The sequence below is a fragment of the Neopelma chrysocephalum genome, unplaced genomic scaffold (assembly GCF_003984885.1).
Source record: "Neopelma chrysocephalum unplaced genomic scaffold, ASM398488v2 Primary Assembly neopelma1_78, whole genome shotgun sequence".
NCBI lineage: Eukaryota > Metazoa > Chordata > Aves > Passeriformes > Pipridae > Neopelma > Neopelma chrysocephalum.
In genome coordinates, this window is record NW_020897739.1 from 1,124,449 (window position 1) to 1,150,131 (window position 25,683).

General features: G+C 38.0%; 3 long non-coding RNA genes across 3 annotated transcripts; all 3 read left to right on the top strand.

The window, feature by feature from the left end:
* Nucleotides 1-323: 323 nt before the first annotated feature.
* LOC113970722 lies at nucleotides 324-6,956 on the top strand. The gene is made up of 4 exons (XR_003535296.1): nucleotides 324-394; nucleotides 5,655-5,776; nucleotides 6,343-6,441; nucleotides 6,794-6,956. It is a non-coding gene; the product is annotated as an uncharacterized LOC113970722 (long non-coding RNA).
* A 572-nt stretch (nucleotides 6,957-7,528) lies between these two features.
* Nucleotides 7,529-9,320, top strand: LOC113970723. Its single transcript, XR_003535297.1, has 3 exons — nucleotides 7,529-7,630; nucleotides 7,752-7,963; nucleotides 9,199-9,320. It is a non-coding gene; the product is annotated as an uncharacterized LOC113970723 (long non-coding RNA).
* Nucleotides 9,321-11,793: 2,473 nt separating this feature from the next.
* On the top strand, nucleotides 11,794-19,688 carry LOC113970724. Its single transcript, XR_003535298.1, has 4 exons — nucleotides 11,794-11,887; nucleotides 14,003-14,251; nucleotides 17,959-18,101; nucleotides 19,583-19,688. It is a non-coding gene; the product is annotated as an uncharacterized LOC113970724 (long non-coding RNA).
* The last annotated feature ends 5,995 nt before the right edge of the window (nucleotides 19,689-25,683 follow it).

A 25,683-nucleotide genomic window follows, 5' to 3' on the forward strand; every position in this document is an offset into this window, starting at 1 on the left:
GTGGAAGTAAAAATAAGAGTCCTTACCTGTTTCCCTACTGTACGTCAGCACATTTAGTCCAAAAGTGCGGAATAGTAATTGTTAGTGACTAAACTGTAGCGTGATATATTATGTTCTCCACTTTAAATATGAATATTTCATCGTTACTACACTTTATTTTCAACTCTTCTGGAGAATGCAGCATCATACATTTTTAATTGTTCAGCCAGACACTTTCCACAAACACACACGAATTTTAATGGCATGTCTTCTTGTTTCAGAGACGCCCTGGGCTGGAGGATCGGGTGGTTTGAGGGGCCAAGCAGCGGCTTGAGAGCTTCTCACCACTGGAAGCAATTGCTGCCAGAAGGTTGGAAGGAGCCACAACTCCGGGTCTGTCCCTGGGAGGTAACAGGTGAGGCCCTTTGGCAGCACCGAAACGTTCACAGCTCAGACTTTGGGTTGAACCAGCCTTGTATAAGCAAAATTATATTTTCTGGTCCTTCTCCCCTCACACATGGTCATGCCATACATGCAGTTGGGTGAGTATAAAGTGACTTGCAGTGGCACCATAGGATGTTGTTGCTGCTATTGTTCTAAAATTTTAACTGTCTTTAGTCAAAACAACGAATTTGCTTAAAAATGCAGCCGTGGGCCGTTGAGATTTCTCGGAGTGGCTCACACTTTATGGGAATAAGCACGTCAGCAGCAGAATTGTCAGACTCCTACTGCACTGTAAAGGAGCCTTTGAATATCTTAAGTGTCTGCAGGCACCTCTGTGGAATTGGGAAACCATTTAAAAAAATCAGGCTGAAATGTCTGAGTCCCATCTCAAACTGGATAACAGAAAGTGCTGAAAGTTTTCAGCTTTAATCACAATGTGACCTTTTTACCCTTTCCCTCAAAAGACAGGGGAAGTCATGGGTTTAGAAGTCAAAATATGTGCTTTTGTAAATAATATATAAAATAGGGCTGAATTAAGTTGCATTTTAAATCCAAGGAGCTCTAGTTCAAGGTCACATAGTTTACTCAATTTTAGCCATAAATCTTCAGATCAATAACAGAGGTTGAACCTGATAAGGAATATTTAACCTTTGGCAAATGCCTCTATCTGTTTTGTAGAGAACTTGAAAACACAAAATCCCAGCTCTGTGTGTGTGCAGTCACATGTGCCTACAGTTATTAACCATGGAAGAAACAGAAATTATGTTTATATTAGGCAAAACATAAAAGATGGAAAGAACATATTCCCAAAACATTCTGTTGTTCAAAATTCTCACTTTATTTGTGTGTTCTTAAAACTTGCAGCTATGGTTAAAAGAAAAATAAAATTAAATACAATTTAAAAAAAAAAAAAACAGAAAAATATACATTTAAATGTTAAAGCGTATGCGAAAAGAAAATTTATTTATTGCTGTCCCTCTTAAATTAAGAACTTTATCCCTTCCTGAAGCTCCCAGGAGAAGAGAAAGGAAAGCAACATTACACGATAACAATAAAATTTCTTTTTGTTTTCAATGAAAGTATGGAAAATTGCAAGAAAGTCCCCAGTAGACTAACCCAAAAAGTGTGTTGCCTTTCCATGCATGACTCCCACCTTTTCTTTCTTTGAGAATCTGAATGTTAAGAATTCATTTTGGCAACTTTAATTAGAGTATTTTCGGGCCAACAAAGCCTTACTGAGTTCAACTTGAGAAAACCAGTCCTTATGATGAGAGGAATAGCTACTTAGGATATCAGTGTCCCAAAAGGGAAAGAAATAAAGACTCTGGCTCTCATCTGTCATATCCAAGCAGGCAGGACTCATTTTGGACACAGATGCATATTTAATAGCTTTGGAAGTGGTATTAACACAGGTGCAAAGCAGGCAGGAACATGTAATTGCTTGTTACTGCAAAGCCCTGTAAAATACAGAGTTACCTGTATCTACCAGTGATAAATCACATTTACATGGGCAGCAGCAGCATCCAAAATAACCCCCCCCCCAATTAATTTTTAAAGTGCGAGGGCAATTAACTTATTCACTGGGAAAGCTAAAAATCATTTTCTGTGAGCAACTCATGGCTTGTACAACTTGTGCATTTTGGCTTTGGAAAGGCAAGGAAATATGATGGCATCTCCATACTGGGTGATGAGACTGACTGAAAGGTCTGCTTATAGATGTATATATATGTATAATGCTTAGCTTGAATCCTTTAACTTTTCCTAGTAACTTGGAGCAACAGAGGTCATAAATGCATTCCTTAATTTATCTTACTTTCATCCCTCAGCAGTACAGGATCTTCAGGTTCTCTCATGCTTCTACCAAACAGCACAGTGTGAACCCCTGAGAGAGATCTGATGAACTGAAAAAGAAACAAAACAGAGGAAATTTTGATTCTTAGAACTGATTGGATATCAGAAGAAACTCAATTTAGGAAATTCTTTGAAAAAAAAACCCAAACCCCGCTTCTAAATCAGTAAGGAATTAAGCTAAACTGTCTTTTGCTATGATCACACAAGTACCTAAAGGGAAAAAGCCAGAGCACATCAAATGCAATTTGCAACACGTCCCGGGTACAGCTTGTTCTGCCATCCAGTGCAATCAATAAAAACCTTTCACTGATGTTAATGGTTTGGGATTGAGGCCTCTGAGTGAACAGCTGTATCCTGGGAATGCAGTTGTGCACCATCGCACCACGACTGGCAGGTATTTTGAGCCCAGACAGAAAAAGCTCCCTAACAGCTGATTTGCAAAAGGGTAGAAAACAACCTGTGAAAAACTGTAACGTATTTTTAGGTTGCCTTTAAATTGATCATGGAAGATCAGGTTAAAAATATGTATTCCTCAAGTCTAAAAACTGTGCTTGTGTTAAATATGTTTTGCCAGGAGTAACGTATGACTCTGTGGAGGTGGATTAGAATCAATACTGAAAGAAATCCAGTGATGTAAGCCCATCTATTTGCCTTGCAAAATTCTTGCAAAAATTGATGTTGGATCAAAAAAAAGCCCATTTTTTCTAACTAATGTTTAAGCTTTTGACCTAAGTATTTGGTTCAAACTCATAACTCTCTCTCAAAAAAAAAAAAGCAGATACTTATGATTTCTCAGGAGGGATATGAACGTGCTTGTGAAATATTCTTTGCCACAACTTGAGTTTTTCTGTCATGTCCTGAGTGATAAATCTCGAGCACTCACAAAACAGACATATCACTTACTACTAAGGAAAGATTTTTTTGGAAATGGTCTTTTACATGGAGTTTTGTGAGTGTCTGGAAAGATAAGAATGGCAAAATTATTTTTAGCCTAAGGTGAAGTACAAGAAAGAAAACCACAATATTTGATGCTTTGTTTTTTTTCCCTCTAAGAAAACATGCAGGTCACTGAGCTACTGAACAGCTGAGCTGGTGTCTAAATTAGAGTCCAGTGGTTTGGATTGCCAAAGCTTCAGCAGGGTCTGGGCAAGTACAAGGACTTGTGAATAAAGAAATATTCCTGGAGCTTCTATTAAATGTGTCTTTTCACTGCTAAGCACCTGCTTTATGTAAACCTCACGAAAAATTTTAGTCATGGCTTGTCTGCAAGTCTCTTCATTTCCATTCACTTGGGGTTTGCAGGAAGTAATCACTGAGGAAAGAACTATCAATAATATTTATGAAAAATGGAGCCTAATGCTTGTCAGATGCCATTTCATAACACTTGGAGGTACAAAATCACAGTGCACACTGTGCAGGCTCCTTGAAGAAGGTGCTTATTCTGATCCCAAACACTTTATCTGATTGTGTAGCTCCCCAAATAAATCAAATCCAGCTCAGTGCATTTGTTGCCAGTTGCTCAGCATATTCTCTCCTTTGCTCTGAGTGCAGATTTTAGAGTTCTATAGAAAAACAATTTTCTTTCTGACAGTACAACAACATCAAAACTTGACAGAAATTTTATATTCAAATGTCTAATTGCATTTTCCTTAGTTGTCTATTTAAATTGGGAACTTACTTTGACACTATCTCTAAATTCAGTTACTCCTTACAAAGGGAGCAGGATGATATAACTTTTTAAATATTTGGGGGTCTTCCATCTTTAAATGGTAATCAGTAACTTTTGAAACAAAGGGTATATTTATGTTTTCTTTCTTTTCACAACAGCAGAAGTGATAAGCACTGAAATAAAACTTATTTAGTGGGTAGTGAAAGTAAAGCAACCTCACACCCTCTAATTGAATAATGGATTGTATTGAACAATATTATATTTTTTTAAAGGTGCTTCCGTTTCTATTTACTCATTTGAGGATAACTCAGGACTTCCTTTACAGAAGTTGTGTCATTAATATTAATATTAAAATCTGTGTTAAAAATTGTATCAGTCAAAATCCTTAGATAATTTCTAAAAATTTTCCACTGTTCATGTCAGTCTGTTTTTCAAAAAAAGTTAATGTAACAAAACTTTGGTAACAGTCTCCCAAAAACTGAAACACATACAGAACTCTGAAGAGTAATTTTATTTATTGTGTTTTCTTGTGTGTGTGAATAATATTTGTACTGATGATTGTTTGGCAGTTATCATTTGTAAATGCTCACAGAATATTTTAGATAGTTCTATGATTTCTGCTTTTGAACTGTTGTATCAGTAGTTTTTTGTTTTAAGTGGCTGTTCATTTATATGATGATGTGTAAAAACTGGGAAACTGGTGGCTTTCTTATACCTTTTATGAAATACTGATTGTTTGCTCAAATGTTACCCCTTGGAAAAAAAATGTTAATATTAGGTATAAAATACAACCCAAACCAGTTTTTAACTAATTTAAAGCTTCTGATGTAGAGCTACTAGGATGGTTCTCTCTTGTACTGTAATTGTGAAACACTGATAACATAAAAATCTAAAAATTGACAATATAAAACTCTAAAATATTGATATTTAGGTACATGTGTATTTAACTCGTGTTTGTGCCCACAGTTTGCATTTAATGAAATCTCCAAATCACACAATATAAATGACTCTAAGTAACTGTTAAATACAGCCTGTAAAAATTACCTTGTTCATAAATTTGCCTGGTATTGTGGAAATCTATAATAGTATAATGTATGCAGCATGATACTGTAATCTGCTCTCAGTGATATCTCTTCAATACATTGAGGAATCTATATTTTCATCACTGATGAGAAATTTTTTCCATTGATTAGTGGAGATTTAACGTTACCATAAGTATCAAAATAACATCTCAATGTTATTTCTATATGTTTCTATATCTCAGAAACAGCAAATATCGACAAGATTAAGGATTAAAACATGAATAAACTCTTTTTCTTTTCATGTAGCTAAATAAGAGCTGAAATGCTTTTAGTATTCTTTGCTGCTCGATGCCTGCTCGCAAATCCATGATGTAGTTGATACAGTTCTTGGTCAGAACTTTACACTGGAGCATTTTGTTGTTTCTTCCTTATGTTTATATCAATCCTGGACAGTTTTGAAAGTATTCATTTGCTTTCTAGCATTCTTAGAACATTTTTATTCCTGTTTTGAGGCAATATTTAGCAGAAAAATGCAAATGGACTTGGCATGAAAGAGTGTTTGGCAGAGAACTTGCAATTAAATAGTGATATTGAAGATTTAAATGAAAAAGCTTTTTTTCCTGCAAAACTTTCTTGATTTCTAGAATTTCTTGCCAAAATACTTCTGGAGCCAGGATTTTGTCTTGTAGAACCAGGGAGAAGTTCCCAGGCATGGTCTGACCGTGCTGGAACAAGATCAAGACAGGGAAGTTGGATTCCTCTGAGTGCAGGATGCACAATTGTTTCAGAAAGAACCTGGTCTAAAGTTAAAGTAAGGCTTAAGTGATATTTTCTATTAGCTCATGAACAACTTGAGAGACAAAAATGGTGCTTTTAAACCATGCAAAACATAGTAATATTTAGTGTGCAGAAGGAGTCAGTGAGAGAGTTCAAGTCACTTTCTGGTAAATCAATAAATGGGACTGTTTGCATGTTAACTCCATATAACCTGGATCTTGAGATAACCCAAACAAAGTTTGTGGTCTTTTAGGATTAATCCTCTCTATTTTGAGAAGAACACCATACAGATGTGACCTGGAAACCTGTCTAGTGATGGAGGTGCAAACCACAAAATATGCAGTTAGCCTTTCTCTTTGTAAGAAGTGTTTTAAGCTTTAACCTCTACAGAGAACTAATTTCCAGGATTGGTGTGCATTAACACCCCTATAGTAGTTCAGCCTGTCACATCTATTATTAAGTCTGTTCCAGTATTTGTAATATATAAATTCAGCAAAAGTTCATGAACGCTAGTCAGAACAATTCATAGACCATTTATAGTGAATTTGTATTGAGGAAGTTGAGGGCACTTAATTTTTATACAGATATCTTTCTTTGCAGGCTACCATAGACCAGTTCACTTGAAATATCAAAGTCCCTAAAAGATGGCAGAAATATGAAGAGTGTAAGCAGATCGATTTCTGAAGGTCTAATGATAAGGTTTATCAGGGATTTTTTGGTTGGTTTTGGTTTTTTAATCAAATTTTAGTATTAGTAGGTTTGCAGAATGCATGAGATGCTGCTGCTGCTTTTTCTTTTTTCCCCTGAAAAGTGGAGAATTATGTGGTTGATTTTGTTTTGTTGATGCCATCTATTTACTGTACTGACAGTCCCAGGGGCAGTTGGACAAATTTTTTTGTGCCAGAGGATTCACATATAAATTTACATAATATTAAAAGGGTTTTTTTTTCTTTTTATTTAAAAAAAAATATAATAAAGCTTTACAATAGGAGGATGTAAGCTCTCAGGTACCATTTCAGATACTAATATTGTCATTATATAACCCTGTTAGACTTTGCAAGATGGGAAAAGCTGAGAATGGACCCGAGGGCGAGCACAAAAGGAAATGCAATATGGGGCTTCCAAAAGCAATTGGTCAGGAGAGAATTATTACAAACCTGGGCCCTTCATGGGAGACAGAAATGACTGAAATGACCTAGAGATGACAGTGCCTGTAAAAAACATGCCACATTATGGATCAACAAATGGACAGACCCTGTTTTTGGGGCACCACTGAGACCAGCTGCAAGTGCTTCGTTGGCAGATATTAGTGGGAAAGAGAAAGGTAATAGCACAGAGTGTTGAGAAGAGGGGGAAGAAAAAACAGGAAAAAGACTAAAATTGTTAGAAAAATTATTTTTGGTTTGGTAGTAGCATTAAAATTCTTTCTGTTTGTAGAGTGCACTGAATTACATATTTTGGTAAATATCTTTTATCCAAAAGTTATGTGTTTAACTCAAGATGAAGCTTTACATTCTCACATATAGTGTATGTGTGTTATGTTATTTTTAGTTTAACTTTTTTCCAGTTGCTACATTACTGATGTGTTGTTAATCACAGTGTCTCAGGAAGTAGCAATATTTGCCTATACCTAAGAGTAAATGCATAAATGGCACCTCAGCAAGGCAGCTCTGGTTCCCTCCAGCCACAGAGTATTCTGAGGCAAAAAAGAGCCTTATAATAGGTGTAATTGTATGTTAAAAACCCACAAACAAACTCCTCTTTCTTCAGACCCCATTTTTTAAGGTTTTTCCATGCCAGGAAGGTGCTGCCATTTGAGGCTGCTGGGTTCTCTACACAGCAGATGTGAAAGACATACACAAAAGCACTTCAGGCTTCTTGGACACAGGTAAAATATTTAAGAAAAAAGCAAAGGAGTTACATTTTCCTTTAAGGTTAATTTTTGAGAAGGAATTTCTTTTGTATAGTCTCACTGCAAACTTATTTACTTATCAAGGCTCTCTGCTCAGTTTTCATAAGGTTTCAAAAATCCGCCCCTACTGACTGGTCTGAAATTATGAAGTGAACTGCAGACAAAGAAATGGATTTTTTTGTCAGTGATTGCTCACAATCTGGATATTACAGCAATTTCAGAGTCACCTGGAGGAGTCTGAAACCATTCTGTCCACCCTTGGCAAGGAAAGATTGTGTCTCAGACCTCAAACTAGAAGCTCTTCCAAAGGTAACAGTGTCAGTTATTCTGTGGGGGCAAATATTGGGATGCAGCTGAATGTCATTGGGAGGCAAGGTATTGTATATTAGACCTACATAATGAATGCAAATTGTTTTTTTAGGATCCAAATGGGAAAGCATAAAAGGCTACAAAAGCCTTAATTTATGATTTGTTCGTTTAGAGCTTCAGACCATTAAGTACCCATTAAATCACTATTTTATATGCTGCTAAGTGCATCTCTATCACCAGAATAAAAAAGATTGTTTAAATTCACCCTGTATCAAATAAAACATTTTAATTGAGAGCATTTGTGATAACAAATTGACTGGAATCAAAAAGTAAATTAATGCTGAGCTCTGATGACAGGACATCTTTGTGATTTTGCTTTTAGTGCCTTGTAGGTGCATGAACAGTTACATTATACATATGTTTGTTTGTATTTAGATTTCAGTCACAAACATTCTACCCCAAATAAAACTTTCATTGCACTGGCAGGGTTCCCGTGACTCATGTCTGTCATAGTAACTTTTACTGTGGAGCTCAGATTATAACTTTTTAACCATTTTAACCTTTTAGCCTCCATTATTTAGGCTGTGTGTTAAAATGGGGAGCAGGCACAAGCAGATGAGAAGAAATTGCACCTTTTCCTCCCTTTGGATATTTCAGTGTTTGCTTTTGTTTCCAGAGAAGGCAAAGTTGTAACACCTGATTTCAAAGAACATTGATTTGGAAACGCTGACATTTTTGGGGGGGTCATTTTTGATTGCACTAAAACACTGCATTCCTGCAACTGAATTGGTTCTTTTTCTTTTGGTCGTGAGCTGCTCAGCCTTTCTATTGCCATTATTGCCTGACCTCCAATTTTCTCTGTGGGACTGAGAACTGCTCCTCCCAGGATGAAATAATTGGAATATGTGTAGCTAGATAATGACATACACAACTCTGCAGCAAATTGAAGGTCTTGCTCACTTATGCTAAAGATGTCTGAATTCCCAGAAGGAAGTATTCTTAAAAAAATGCAGTTGGCAATCATTGATTTTAAAGCAAAATGTGTTGTCCCGTTTAATATAATAAATTCCTTCAATTTGGTTGAAACAAACCCAATACTCAATTTTCTGAAGAAAATTTTGGCATTAAGAAAATATTTCCAGACATAGTTTTTAGGTAAAATTATGTGCTAATAGCTCAGAAATTGAATTCTCTGTCAATATATGCATCTGAAAAGGTCACCCTGTGTCTCCCAGGAACCACTGGATTGCTCCTGTAATGACTATTTTCTCAATAATGGGGAGATTCTCGGTGTGGGAAGGAGAAGCCGAAGAGCGGAAGGGCTGAAGAGAAGATACCTGTAGCAACGTGCTGCTTGGAAAGGCAAGTAAAGGGCAGTCCTGCAGCTCCTGGCTCAGACATGCTCACCAGTTAAGCAATTATATTACCTGGGGCTTCTCTGGGTAGTGTTTTCTGCCAGCCCATCTGGCCTCCTCCTTAACTTCTCTTGCAAGTTTTCTATTTGCAGCTCTTCCACCTTCCCCAGAGTTGCTGCCCCATCACGTGTTCCTGCTTTCTGGCTCTGCCTTTCCCCCAGCTTCTTCCCTATTACTGATCAAACAACAGCAGTCACTGAGAATTGCTGGGCCAGATCGTGCATTTTAATGTCTGTTTTATGGGATTATTCGGGATGTTGTTAAAATCTGCCTTTAAAATATATTTAGTTTTAATCTGGTTTTAGTGGCTCTCCTGCTTATCCATACGTGAGTAATTCCTCAAACAGTTTTCAAATTCAGTACCTTTTCAGCCTAATTCAGAGTGGGAGGCAAATGCATGTACCTGCTGGGAATTTAAAGAAGAATTATTCTTAATTCTGTGTGAAAGGGTAGTTTCAAGGAAACATTTGCTCATTCCATTAAGTTACCATATTGTTCTTTTCCTGAGGATTCCATTAATCTGTATTTGTCATTTATACAGACAAGGAACAACTCTGAAAGTGAAGGCATTTATCTATTTATCTGTTCATGGAAAATCACCTAGCACAGTATTTCAGTTTGGCTCAATTTTTTTATTGAACTTGGAGATTTAACTCAGACCCAGTTAATGAAACTACAAATATTGGAAAGCAGAGAGAGGGATATTGTTGTTGAAATGATAAATTGTGGTTTAATTCAATTTTAAGTTTCTATTTTTGTAATAGTAGGTTAAATAAAGGGATTTAATGATGGGTATTCAATATTTTTTTCTTTTAGTAGCAGAGATGTGATCATCCCAATCTGTTTAGCATTTGTCAGGTGGTACCTGCAGTACATGCCCTTTAAGAGAACTTGTACACATGGTTTTCAACAGCATCCCTCTGGCACTTTGTGGTGGTGTTCTCTTTTGTACCAAATCCTAAAACTCAGTGACTGAAAAACAGATTTATGCATATTTTTCAGGTATCATAGAAAAGACTTGACTCTAGATTGGGGGGTTTTTGTGTGGCTTTTGGTTTATTTTTTTTCCCCTTTAGCTGACCTTTTGTTTCTGCCCATGGAAAATCAATCTTATATAATGCATTGGGAAACTCTCTCTCTTAAGACTCCCTGCCTTTCACTTTGGGTTATCCTCTCAGCCAAATCCTGCAAGATTATAATTGATTTTAAAAGTCAGCAGCAAAACTATTTGATCCTTGGGTGACAAACAGTCAAAGAGGAGCCCTCAGGATCAGTGTTGAACGTCAATGAAATGAGATTCATGCTAGGATAGGCAGGTTACAAAAATTTAAATCCTGCTGTAATAGTGACAGTAATAAATGGAAACTCAGCAAAATGAAGCTATTAGTCAACAATGTGTAATGTCATAAACTTGAACAAATGATTACAGAGCAGCTCAGGCCTGAATTAAAACCAAACAAGCTGAAACAAGCAATATCATTGAGATGGATAAATGAATTTATTCAAGTGGATATAATGACACCTACATTAGAATAAAAGCCAAAGTTTTAGCTGATCTGTTTAAGCTAATCTGGACATCATCACTCAAAATGGGCAACAGCACCTGCATGCACTGCTACTAGAATCAGAATTTTGAATGCTGAACCCTGTCATTGTTGGGTTTTTTTTTCTTCTGTGGTGCTTAGAGAATCTCTATAGAAAACTGTAGAGAGCTTCACAATGTCCTCGTGAAAACATGCAACTATTTAGCATGAAGAGCACCTAAAACAATAGTGGTACACAGAATGGCAAGGCAACCTTAGCAAAGAGCGAGGTTGAATTAAACTGACCTGGCATTAAAGAGCACAAAGCAGCCTGAAGGCACTTGGCCGTAGGAAGGGTGTGTAGGATAAAACAACCAGAAAACTGCTTCCAGGAAGACAACCTTTCAGGGCACATAATCTACATCCTGAGCCATAAGAAATGCAAATAAGGAGAGAAAAAAAACAAATGGTTTCTGGGAAAAAAATAATAATTAAATGGTGTAGCACACAGTGTTATGCTGCACTCTTACATGCAGCTTGTTTTCAAACAATGCAAAACATTGTGTTGAGGGGTTTTAACAATGGCTCTGTTGATACTATAACAAGCTGCAATTTTTCTTGTAAGGTCAAGTGTTCCAAATTACACCTTTAACATCTTCAGCAAATGCAGCAAAGAGTACAGTGATGATTTTTCAGCAGCAAGAATGCTAAGTGAAAATATTGGAACAGTCCAACTATAATATACAAACAGAGTAAGAGATACTTGATGCTGAAATAACAAATTTTAAATCGTGCATAAAAATGAATTCTACCACTGAAGTCATGCAAAGTTTTGCTATTTTTGCATGTATCTTAGCAGAAAATATGCAATAATTTTCTTTCTTACAGGTTTAGAACAGCAGGTGACTTGTTAGCAGACACAAGATGCTTCTGGAAGCAAAGCAGTGATTCTGCATAATTCATCATACCTTTTGGATCACCATGTTGTAGGTTGAAAACATCTGTAAAAACAGCCTGTATTATTTCTTTGTGATCTGTGAGCCTCTGAATATCTGGCTTCTTCAAAATGCCTGTTTTTTAAGTGGAAAAAATTGAGTTTTATTTCTCACCCAAGGCACACTTAACCGTCATAGACCAGATTTCAGCTAATTTCATAATTTTTTTTTCCTGGAAGTAGGAAACTGCAAGCAGATCTTGTATATAGGTTCACTTCTTTTAGCAAACTCTCCAAAAATATAAATGCAGGTATAAAACTCAATCCAATGTGTTTAAGTGACAAGCAAAATAGAGGAGGAGTAGCTGTGTAATACAGGAGTATAAAATCAAGTGTGAATTTGATTTGCATTCGAGGCTTAAATATTTAATCACCTCAGATGAAAAGTAGTGCACTCAATTTAGTCCACTCATGGTTCACTCAATGGGTGTCTGTGAGATACTTGATCTCCACTCTGGGTCTTGAAGGGCTCTGCCTTTATCCACAAAGTGGCATCAGTCCAATTCCAAGCCCTTCCTTAACAGTCCTTTTTCCAGTCTGAGAGAGCAGAGAATTATCTTTGAGAAGTCAGTGGTCATGAGCATCCAAGCTCACATTATTCACATCAGTGGAAAGCCTTCTACTGCTGCTCAGAATATGATTTTTAAATCTTCTATCAGTGCTCTGAAATCTAGGCTTCCTCAGCCTTCTTCAAAGCCAGTGGAAGCTGGTTTTTTGACTTGAGGAAAGCTGGCTGGAATCAGTGGCTTGAAGGTCTGTCTGCCCTCACTCCTCCTTTCCTTCCTTCCAGTTTGCATTCATGTGGTGACTGTCCTATCTGTATCTCCAGGCAGCACAGTTGAGTCCAGGCACTCAACTCAGACACAAATGCCAAGCCAAAATAAACTAAACAATTCCCATCCTCTTATCTAACATTTTCAAGCTCGTGAGATGTTTTAGAGGGCACCTTGGTGACTTTGAGCCAGCTGGTGCCCTTGTAGCACTCTGTCTTGGCTATGTTTTCAGTCCTATTTCCAAGGGCTTTCTGCTGTTTTTCCCCTGGTTGTACTAAAATCTGCTTGTTGCCTTGACAAATATTTGTTTCTGTTTCTGTGTAAGTAAACATCTGACATAAAATTGTCTCAGGATTCTATATGCAGATGACTGCTCTGCTACTGTTTACCAGAGTTCAAAACCTGGGCAAACAGCAATTTGTTTGGGCTGAGTAAGTAATACTTTATTTTAGAGGGCACAAATAGCCATGTAATTATTTTGAATTAAGAAATTACCATATCATTTCAGGCTCATTACATGGGTATTTATTCTCAGCAGATTATATGCAGGCTGTTACAATAGTAACTAGTGTAACTTTTGTTTTGAAAGGGAAATAGGGTAGTAATGAAAGGAGGAACATGCCAATCCTTAAAATGGCAGTGCCACCACAAAAGTGTGGAGCTCCATTTTCAACTGGAAAATAATTACTGTTCTTGCATAGTGTTTTAGTGCAGAAGCAACTAGCAATAATGTACTTATTTATTTTTATTTATATATTTCACACAAGGAAACCCAGGAGCTTTGGGAACCATAAATCAGGCAGTGGCTCTCAGAACAACTTGCTGATTGCTGGCTCAGCTTGTTATTCATTCCTACCTGGAAATCAGGAATCTCAGCAGAGCCTCGGGGCTTGATTTTAGGGCTCAAGCTCTGAGCACCACTCCCTGAATTCCACAGATTGGTGTTTTTATGGAGTTAGTGTGAGCCACAAGATTTGGGAATGTTATGCATAGTTCCATCCATGGTTTCTATGTGAGGGATGGATTTTTTAGTGGTGGTGGGCCAAGTGTGCAGCCCAGGCATCGCCACAGAGCTTTTCAGAGAAAGCAACAGGAGGTGCTGGCAAAAATGACAGCTCTGGACAACCCATGTTGTCAAAGTACTACAACAGTGCAGGTAAAAACATAGTCAAACTGGGTAATGATATGTATGACTCGTGTATTCCTAGCAGAGAATAGGTAGTTGTAATTCCCTGAGGACCAGTCCTGGCATGGGTTAGGATATCCATGTGTTTCAGCATCTCTAATAGAGCAGCAGGCTGGTTGTTAATGCTAATTCCCTTCTGTTTTCTCAGTGTCCATCAAGCTTCTGTGCTGAACTGCACCGTGAGGGTGTTGTGTGTGTCCACCTTTCTGCCACGAGCCTCCCACCTTACATTCATCCCAGAGAGCCTGACCATGGAAAATGGGATCAACAACCTCTGAGGAGCCTGATCCAGTGGATACGGGGAGTCTTCAGGCCTCCATCACCTTCCAGCTTGTGCTGTAGGACACTCACCTGGCCCAAGTCCTCTGCTTCCCCAGTTCAGCTTCCTCTAACAAGAGTAAGATTGCTCTGGCTTTCCTTTCATGATTCTAAATGCTTATTTAATCTCTCTAATCTTCTTAGCACCAGCTGAAAAGACTAGCACACAAAAACGTGAGAAATAGTTGTTGTGAGGTAGAAATTCACCTAGTCATAAAATAATTGCTTCTAAACTGTTAGTCATTCATGGCATGATTCTAATTGCATTATACTTAGGGGATCATAATGAAACAGACTTCCAGATTTACCCTGGAGCACTTCTTCTGCAGTATTGGATTGGAAAGCTGTAATTTGAATAAATGAAATGAGTAACCAAAGACAGAATTTCCCTCTCCCCAATATGTCTCATATAAAAAAAAAAGAAGAAAAAAAGAAGAAAACTGTCTTGTTTAAGTAATTAGCAAGATGCTGACAAAATGCAGGAGGTGTGCAGTGGATATTTTGTATCTCAGATGAAAACAAATTAATAAAGACGATTTCAGTATAGACAAGCTAAGCTTGTTTTCGGCAGGGACAAATTCTTATTTTTGTATGATCAACTAAAGACAAAAGAGGCAGTGAGAGAAGAAATGTTCCAGAAAGCCTGACAATAACCTTGTTGTTCATTTGAGAAAGGGAGAGCCATAACATTGAGAAAGCCCTTAGGTGTGTCATACAGCTGTCAGACCTTGGGTCTGAGGCTGGAGGAGATAATGACTGTGTTTGCTGCTCGGCGCAAGAGAAACCAATAGAAGGGTTGAGGGATGGCAGTGCTTTGCTGTGATATGCAATAACAAGAAATTGCTAAATTCTACCTCAGCCCCTTCCCTGTTTTCTCCTCCACTCCCATGAGGTCACTCTGCCTGAGCTGCTTTCCTCAGCCACAGTTGCAGTTCCCTCAAATTCACCCTTAGCTCCCTATCACAGAGTCAGGGCTTTGCTACAAGTCACAGCTCACTTCTTATTCCAATTCAGTGCACCTCCTCCTTTGGTCTTGTTCCTTTAAAAAACTGACTTGATTTCAGTTAGTTAATTCAGGTCAGTGCATTCCTTCCACAGATGGTTGGAACCAGGCTCTTTTCCGAAGGCTTGGAGAGTGAGCATGTCCAGTGAGATTGGGCTGATGTTAAAAAGCAGGATGCTGGCCAACTCACCTTAATGTGAGCTAATGAGGATAACACAACTACACATCTCAGACTGGTTTTCAGATAAAAGTCTTTTACTGACAGATCACTCCTGTACATCTGAATATTGCCCTCGTGTTAGAAGATTTACCTCTGAAACGAAAGCTGCTTGTACATTTATCCCACCCTCACACTTACTCCCATATTTTCTTCCCTTTTCTAATCTCTCTTTTTCACTGCTGGGAAGGAGAACCATTCTTTCCGTGTCCTTTTCTCACCCCTGATAATTTACAGTATTCTTAGAAAAGGTTCAGTGAAGGTGAGCACTTTCAGAGTGACCCTTCACAACATATATCAATAGATGGCAGTAGCTGAATCTCATTGGAAAGAACATACCTGTAAAAATGTCATAATTGGCTTTTTCTGTAAGACAAAAATGAATGCACACTTTATGGATTAAAATAAATGCAAATTATTTCATAAATTAGGGTCAGGGTACAATTTCCCTTTTTCATTCTTAAAAGTTTTGATAGCATAAGTTGCTTTAAACAGCACCAAGTTTGCTGGAAGCCATAAATTGAAAGAGTCCACAGGTTCAAAAACAGGATCAGAAACATGGATCTGTTCAAGTCCATGAATCTTTCCTTGGAACCAGGTTGGAGACTTGCTACTGATGACATGGCCATGACATTCACTTACAAAACAGACTGTCAATACCTGCACTATAATTTGGAGCCAGAAAGTCCTGCATCCCAGGTGGATTAGCTTGTTTTTGAAATTTCCCCAAATGTTTTCCTAATGCCAATCCAAATATTCTGTAGCACTCCTGTAAATACAATCTAATCTCATTATTTCATAGTATCCTGTATGTGAACACATCTATTTTAATGTCTCCAGTTTACATGAAAGCAAAATTTCAAAGCACTCTGAAATCACCATTGTTTTAATGGAGTAAGTCCAAAAAGCTAGTCTGTTAATCAGTGACTCGAGTATCTGCAACACATTTTCAAGATGTTCACATTTTTTATTTAATTTTCAAAAATTCAGAAGTCCCAGTCTCCTTCGGTGACAATTTATTCTTCTCCTTTCATGGCTCCTACTTATTTTCCTGTAGTACAAAATTTACAATTCGTTATTGTATTGCTGGAAAAGTTTTGACAAAATCAAAATCTGTTTTCACATATGTATTACACATCTTAAGTGAAAACTCATTTTGAAGCATCACATGGATTTTTAGATCACTTAGATTTTTCTCATCAGAAGCAGAATGTCACCGAAATTAGCATAAGCCAGTAAATTAAAGCATATGGCTGCTGATGTATCAAAACTTCTTGATGGGAAAAACAGAGCCCTCTGGCAGAACATTTCTGAGCACTGTATCGTCTGAATTCCCGGGTCTGTGAAAATATTTTGTGCTTATTTGCAAGCACAGAGGTTTTTTAAGTCTTGATCGCGATTATTTAAATTCTTTTGTTTACAATTCAAAGTTTTCTTGCTTCTCTCTTTCTGCAAGTGTTTAAGTGATGCTCCAGTAAGAAACATTCAGAACAGATATATTTTTGTGACATTTATTCTGTGAGCAATCGGGGGAAATGCACTGCCTGGTAATTGGCAAACCAATATTTTCGGATTTCTAGTTGATTTCAGAGGATGGAAAAATGCTGGAAGCTTATGCTCAGTATTATCTAAGTTCTGTGAGCCTTGCATTAGCAAAACCATGTTGCAGTCTGAAAGAACCAATTTTTTCATGAAATGTAAAGTACATTTTCTCTGGGTAGAAAATGTGTTAACGTAATTATTTTTGTGTGCTGTTATGAAACTGCTTACTTGTTGCTGTATTGGTTTAAAATGGTAACTTGATAATGATTAATAATTATTGTTGCAGGCTTTGGCCACATGTTCTTGTCCACTCCAGTCTCCAGGTAAGCCAGAATATATTTGTATTGCACATATATCTACCTGTACGATGATTTTTGCACTTCTCATTCTGCTCCCTCTCTCTTTTACAAGCTAAAGCTACTAAGATAGATGGCTTCATGCTTCTGCATGCAAGCTAAATAGGTGTAATTTTAATCCAAATGTGAATTTTACTTGCATATCTACAAGATGATACGGTGCATTCAGTTTGAGCGAGATGCATTTTTGATGATGAAAAAGAACTTGAAATGGGTGAAGAATGTTACTCATCATTTTCCCCAAATCATGATACATGATTTCACTCAAACATCTGTCAGCCACACAGTAGTTCATTTTCCTGAATCAAACGTTAGAGAAGCTAAGGAACAATAACGTTGCTCAAAGAAAATCGAGCACCCGCTGGGCAAATGATATTATTGTTTTCAGCTGCGTGGAAGTCTAAATTCTCAACTGTTTTGACTGGAACAGCCAACTGTTTCCAGGGGTGTATCCCGGTGCTGCTTCCTCTGCTCACACAGTGGCACAGGCCACACTTTGTATTCCCAGATAAAAGAGACATTTGAAGTGACACCTGTGCTTTTCTCAGTTCTTTGAAAGTCCAAAGCTCAGATACGATCTTTCCTGAAATCACATTCGACCTGTACTGAAGTCTAAGGGTGGAAATGAAGAGATTTAGCTTAATAGGATTCATCTTTATCTGCTTGAGGTATCTGTCTGGAGCAGAGCCCGGACCTGTGAGCTGCACCCATTTCTCAGAGCAATGTGGAGTCACTTGATGCAAGTTAGCACTCAAAGATCTGCTGTGAAGAATTAAGCAGGATTTTTCTTTTTCCCCCACAGACATTCCATGTAAGTGACAAAATCTATCCTTACTTAATATAAGGAGAAAGAATCCCCAAGCTACTAGAGGAGAAGGTGGATTTCCAGGGATTAAAAAAAACCCAAACACACTTCATAATGGTGCTGAGCTTTAAAGAAAATTGCCTGATCCTTTTTTCCAAGATAACTGTTTTTTCAGTCATGGGGTTTTAGAAACCTTTTCCTATAGTAAGAAATTCTCATCCATAGTTCGGACCTTTCTCAAAAATGCATGTTACATTATTCAGGTCTAAATTTCTTTGTTATTGCCAGTAAAAATAGGATTTCCTTTTCATCAGATGAATAATATTAACTGTACTGGCTAAGATTGTGGGGTGTAATGCTACATGCAGGTGTTTAAAAATGAAAACTATCATTTAATTTCAAAATGCATGTCATTTCACATCATCAGGACTAAAAAAGATTGCTTCTTTAAATGTAAATGCAAGTGTATGTAGTTCAAGGATCAAGGTGGTGCTGTAAGAGACACAGACACAATAATGTACATTTTATAAAAGTTTAAAGTTTTAACTGAAAAAAACCCCAAACCCAAAATAAACATCAATCTGTTTCTCTCTGTTTGTTGGTCACTTCACCCCTAGAAAATTAAATAGAGAAAAAAAAGGGGGTAAACTTATAATACAGTGAGTTATCTTTACTTCACATCATCTATTTCCAATCCTGCTGTTCTTTTAGCTGTGGAGCTACAGATGGTGGTTGCACTGTGGAGTTCCTGAAAGCACCATGTAGGTTCAAGCACCAGACCATCAGAATCCCAGCTGCTGGCTAACAACCGAGGCTTGATTTAATTTAATCTAATTTCTTCCTCTTTCTAATTATTTTTCCTTCCACTAGAGTGGAAACAAGTTTAAAAAAAAAAAGAAATAAAAAAGAGTATAAAAATACAGAAGAAACATAGATATTATTACCAACATTTTTTTTATTCTCCTTGGCCTCCTAGTCTGCAGAAGATTCACAGCTTCTATTTTGTGAGGATTATTGGGATGATGAATAAATGCTGTGAAGTTTATTTCACAGTCTTCAAGTCTTCTGTCGGAGTCATTTGGATTTGCAAACTTTCACAGTGCTTTGGCAGCGCTCCTTGATGTTTTTCTCCAAGACAGATACCCTTCCACAGCAGCATTATTTCAGTCTTTCCTTACACTCACGAGTGGTTACTAGGCCAAAACCTTAATAAGATCTATTGAGTTTGTCCTTATCCACTCAGTGCATTACTCAACTCATAAGAACTTTCTAGGTTCCAAACAGAGGATGAAAACCAACCATTCCTGTACTCTCATCTCTGCCAAACCACTTGACCTAATTTCTGAAGACTCTACTAAGATTTTGAAGCAATGGACCAGGTCCACACAGACCTGCTCCTACTAGAAATCTCCACAGAGTAAATGCAATCTGAATTAAAAAGCTCAGAATAAATACACCAGGATCCTTCCTTCTTTCTCAAAATGCAGATCATCCCTGGGAATTCTCCCTGATCTCTGTGGGTACTTCTGCACCAGCCAGATCCAGAGGGCCCCTGAATCCAGAGATCCCGGGTGCAACCAGCTCTTTGTTAAGGTGAGATCTCCTTTCCTCTCGCTTCCCAGTTGTCCTTGGATGGGTGTCAACAAAACAAAGTATGCTTCAAGCATTTTCCTGATGTGGGGACAGGATCCTGGAGCATGCAGTGGAGGTTCTGCCAGTGAAGTCCTGACGTCTCTCTTATCTTTCCTGGAATAAATTAGACCACTGGCTCAAAGATGACTTCTAGCAGTGCTTTAAACAATTTTAGCCAGACAGGTGATGTGAATATGTATTATTTACTGATGTTTTTTCCAGCTCAGTTTTTTGACCTCTCCCCAGATTGACCCGCTGTCACGCTTGATAACATCAATATGCTTATTTTGCCTTCTGAAAATACATTTTGTTTATAATACAGATTCACAGAGATCCTGTTTTAGTACTGAGGGAGTTTTGCTGTAGTGCTAGTTGTGTGCTGGGATACCCAGAGGCTGTGGAAGCACTCTAACATTATTGTTTCAATCCAAACAAATATGGTAAAGGCATAAAGAAACCTTGAAAACACATTCATGTACATGCTTTCTGCTGGAGCCATGAAACGGCAGCAAATCTAAAAAAAAATGTATCAAATGATGATTTTCTATTGTGATCAGTTCAAATATCAGAAGAAATCTGTGGCTTTTCAGCCCTTAATTAAACCATAGGTGCTTCTTTGTTTCTCCTTCCTACGTATGTTTTGCTTTTAACAAGGGTGGAAAGCCTAAAATGGTTCAGGGCTGTGCTTTGTCTCAGAAATGGCTCTGACCTGGCACTCTGAGGATGATGGCAAGCCTGTAGTTTGCTGTGAATTAGCTCAGTGCACTTGCTGGGACTGGGAATCATGTACTGTAACTAAGGTGATAGACCATTCCTGGATTTCATTCTGTGATATTCAGGGAGCCTCCTGCAAAGTGCTTGCTTTTAGTGCCTTTTGGAGGACTTCAAACAGCACCAGGTTTGTGGGGGAAAAAAATATAGCAAAAGTACCCAACTCCTAATGCAAAGACATTGTTTCCTGTCAGCTTTGCTAAGTAGGGGCAGTGTGGTACAGCTCATTGTTGAAGAGGAAAACTCAGTTTTCCAGCAATACTCCTTCTATTTTTTTTCAGGCAGGGAAAGGATCTGTTTTCTATTTCAAGTTTTAAAATATGATATGTAAGAGGGACTGCATTTCTTTTCTCAGGCTGCAAGAGTAAATACTATATATTACATCTAACTATTATTTATTCAGAGTTTGAATAATGAATTTGCTGGATTCACCAGTACATTAAAAATGTAAAAGTATTTATTTCTGAGATTAATTTAAAAAATAACAAAAAAAAAATTTAAAAAAGCATTCTGGAACAGTTTTTGAGGCATGAGTTTTCTCCCTAGCGTTTCAGGTAGGGATGCTTCCTGGAGCTGTGAGCATAAGCTTGGCTCATCCCTTAAGATCCATGCTTGGATGGTAGCCCACATGGAGAAGAGTTTAGCTATCTGTGCTACACAGTCCTTCACACAAGGAGGCTTTTCTGAGGGATTTGAGAGGGTAGTGAAGTGGGCAACACCAACAGAAGAGTTTGGCAGGCTGGGGAGAAACATCCCAGCTGGGAGGCTATAAGCACAAATAGCTGATCCCTCAGCTTTTCTTTTTACCTCTGCTTCTAAAGAGCAGCACGTGGTGTTTTAGGAAGCTTGAAGTGCACACCACTCTGCTGGACTCTGTAGTGTTTTTTATCCATCTTCAGGAAAACAAGAGCCAAATGCCAGAGTGTTTTCGGGAGGGGATCCTATGTGGCATTGCAGGATCCAAAGTGCAGGTCGCAGGTGAACAAACCACACTCTCCAAACGTGTGATTATCCCTCATTCCATTCGCTCTCAAGTGGAACCTTCCAAGACTTACAGCTGGTTTGTCCTTTGTTTCATTCATTTTTTTCCCTCTCAGTTACAAACTCATGTAAAGCCCAGGCTAATCTAGAGTGTAACATGAGCGAGGATTTTGCTTATTCATAACAATTTATTAAGCTGTGCAAAGATAGTGCAATTTTAAAAGTTTTTAGATTGTATCTCTTCCTAAAGAGTAGAAAATGCAAATGGCTTAATACAATCAGCTGTATCTGCTTAGACTTGCTAAATCATGGGGAGTCATGGTGCAAAACAACACAGCTCTCTTCCAGGCAACACTCTAAATTTATGGTACAATGATGCCAGATGACAATGGAATTGCAAAGGAAGTGCTTAGTACCTCAAAAATTAATACCTAGCGAGTCCATTTTTTTATAGTGATGATTATAAGTATTCACTCTGTGTTTGAACATAATCCTCTCAGAACAGCAGTTTACTAAATGTACTGGAGATTATTGAACAAAATACAAGTTGAGGTCACGTTTGGGTCTTCATTGGGCAAATAACTATCATTTTCTTCTCAATCAAAAATAAAATTGCAATGTTGCAGGAGGCATTCGGGTTTGGTGGATACAAATGGGAGGTTGATACCTGGGCTCTGAGCAATTCAGAGCTATGCAGAGGAAAACAAGCACATCACACTTCTTCTTAGTTATGAGAAAAAGTGTATTATTTGACTTCAGGAGCTGTTACTTGAATGTGAAAACACTGACCAAACACTCTAAGAGGTGGCAATGCAGGGATGGACACCTGCCTTGGTGTAAATACTGACGGAGGTGCAGAGATGATAAATAGGAGGGAGGGAGGGAGGGAGGAATTCAGCCTCTCCCAAACCTTTCCATTGTTCACTTCAAATAGAAGTTTCACAACCTCTGCTTTATGATCCATTTGTTATATTATGTGCCTATTTGATTTGGAGTAACAAATCAGTTATAAACATTTATTTTTAGCAATGAATCACACTTCTGGGCACACTTAAGCAGAGCTCGTGTATGATCTGTCCGGTACTCTGTGTGCAGCTCTTTGCATCAGATGAAAAATGTACAACTTAATCAATTGTAACTGTAGCCATATACCAGGAGGGCTGTTTGATCTTAAATCTGAAGAAATCATCACGACTTTGTTTATTATTTCCAATTTCACGGTCTCACGCAAAATGCAAGAGTTTATCTTAGCAGCAATCATAAAATTGAATCATTTGTTTCTAGACATACTCTTTGCTAATTCATGATGCAGTAAATTTTTTTTCAGTCAATTTTGTGTCTTTTGCCACAGCTCCTCATATTTACATACAGACCCAGAGAAGCAACTATGAGAACTGGAAAAACTGTGGCAGAATTGTGGATGGCATATGGTGTACTTCAACTAATTAGGACGAAGTGCAATTTATTCCAAGTGCAAGGGAAGGATAAAGAGGGTCAGTTACTGCGTTTGTGTTAAACTGTGAATTTCACTCCTCACTTTTCCCTCCTCTGTTGTGGAATTTCTCCTGCCTGTGTTACTTGGGAGGTGATGTCAATGCAATGTAGGACATTAACGAGACCAACCCTCTTAGCTTTGAGGTTTGACTTTTTTTCCCCCCTCCCAGCCTCCTCTTAATGATGTGACAGTTTGTTGCTGCAGGAGAGAGACAGAGCTGCATCTCTGGTAAGTAAAGGTCAGACGCCCAGGGCTGCACAGGCTGCTGTGCTGATCAGAGCCGGGGAGAAAAGAGAGGAGTGATGGCTTCTCAGTGTTAAGAGTGGCCTCACAGGAGAAATGTATTTGAAATAACAATGGTTTGAAGCAGCATGTCACTAACCTCCAGTTCTGGATATTAAAAAAAAAAAAAAAAAAAAATCAAAAAATCCCAAGCCCTTGAATATTTAATGATGGCTGAACAAACTTGGAGTGACCCAAGGAAGATGGAAAGTCACAGAAGTTAATGCTCCCAAAATACAGCAGAGCTCAGTAGTCCTTTAAAGCCATTAAAGAGCTTTTACCATCTGTTAAGTAATTACCTATCATCATTAGTTATTAGAAGTAGGAAATGATGTAAAGGGCACCAACACGGCAGAAAAAGAACAGCCAGATTCTTGTGGGTTTCTTGAATGAGGTCATTAAAACGTGGTTATTAATACTGAAATAAAAATGAAAAACATTTATAGGCAATGTTGTAGCTGCTCTGTTTCAAAAAGGAAAGCACTGCATTTTTCCTGACGGTAAATATTTAGCTCAAGTCTTGCACTTGTTACTAGCATGAGATAAAATCTCCAAAAAACAACATAAGATGATGAAGATTTAAGGTTTCTGAATTCAATGCATTATAGCTCAGCTAAAACCAATTACGGAAAACTCAATTTGAGGATCATGACTTGGAACAGATTAAAAGCAAGTAACCAAAAACCCCCAAAGCTGTGTGTGCTTTTAAGCTCCATGATTCTACATGCAAACATATGCGCACATTCTTACTTATACACCAACATGGGCTTTGATTTCCCTAATTCTAATTTCTTTTTTTCACCCTTCTTAGTCAAAGTAGGTTCCTGAAAATGTATTTCTTTCTAAGCATTAGCTGCATATCTTTAAGGATTCTGCAAGAATTTAAGTCTGCAGGACTCAGGTTGCACAGGGATCCTTGGGTATAGGCTTTGCAATTTTTTAGTTTTATTTCCTTCAGCAAGTTGATATATCTCACTGCAAGTTCATAATACACATTAGAGTTATACAAATGCATAAAAGCCCTGTTTTGGACATTTTTTAAAATGTGCTCTCAGTTGTTTTTCATGGAGTGCTTCAATTCCAAAAATGATGTGGTTTTCTAGTAAAGGAGGATAATTCTGTGTCAGTCAAGAAAACTCAGAAGGATGCAGGTTGTTTTTAATGTATTTAAATTTGAATTTTGATAGTTGTACCTATTTCTTCTCAGGTTCTTTGCTGGAAAAGACACATTATTTGGCCTCCCGTAAAACTAAAAATGGTTTCAACGAGTGAAGTTGTTTGGAGGCAGCTTGTGAGGGCTGAGTTTGCCTATACTGCAACAGAGTAAATGTTGAGAAAATACCTTTTCCTTGGCAAAATTGCTTGGCTGTTTGTGAAAAACCTAAAAAGCCCATAAGTGGCAAAGGATGAGCTGTGCCTGTGTCGAGACACACAAAGGGCCTGTCCTGAATGTGTGCTTTGAGACCTCAGTGTTGAGAAACTGCCAGTATCCAAAGCAAATAGTGCCCAAGTGAGCGGCCTACCCTGGTCATGGAGTTGCACAAAAAAAATAGAAATAAAAGAAACTGTTGAACCATCTAGAAATCAAAGAGAAAGTCATGCCCAGGCTGCCCAGGCTAACCCTGGTTTATGGCTGCAATAACAAAACAACTGTGTGAGAAATGGGCAAATCTCATAAAATTAAAAAATAGGGAGTTTGCAAAATGCTATGGTGGATGATGAAGAAAGAAATACAGTAAACACCAAAAAAGGGGAATTAGGACAACAAAACCAGGGCCACTGGGGTAAGAGAACACAGGGTAAGCTATGTAATGGGGAGACAAGGGATGAACATGTGAAGGGGAAAAGGTAATAAAAGGAGTAAAAACTGGTGCTGCTCCAGGGCTCCTTTCAGCAGCCCCGTGCTCGATCAATGCAGTTGCTCCCACCATAATCCTGTCTGACTTTCTCTTCCATCCAGAAGGGGGACTTGTGGGATCCCCATGAGCTCATCCCAGCATCAAGCATGGATGGGAGCAACTCAGGGAGCACAGCATCACCTGCCCTTCACGACCCTCTGCATGAGGCTGCTGGATCTGTGTCTGCAGACATTGAAGGACTACAATGTCTCTCTGTGTATGTATGGCCTTCTTTCTTTCTAGGGGTCTATTGCAAAATCTAGTGAATAATATTGAATTACTTTGCTTCTCGGAGTAATTTTTCCCTGTGCAATTTCTTTTTAATACGTGCAGTATGCCATATATAAAATGCACCACGTATTTAAAAAAAAAGAACAAAAACAAACAAACAAAAAACCATCACAATTTTATTTTGGTTTTGGCAGCTGCAAGTCTAAACATTTAGGTAAAGAACAGAGGCATTAGGTTTGTGCTGCCAAAATCTTACTCATAATGTACCTTATCCCATTATTTTTTCCATCTGTTTTGT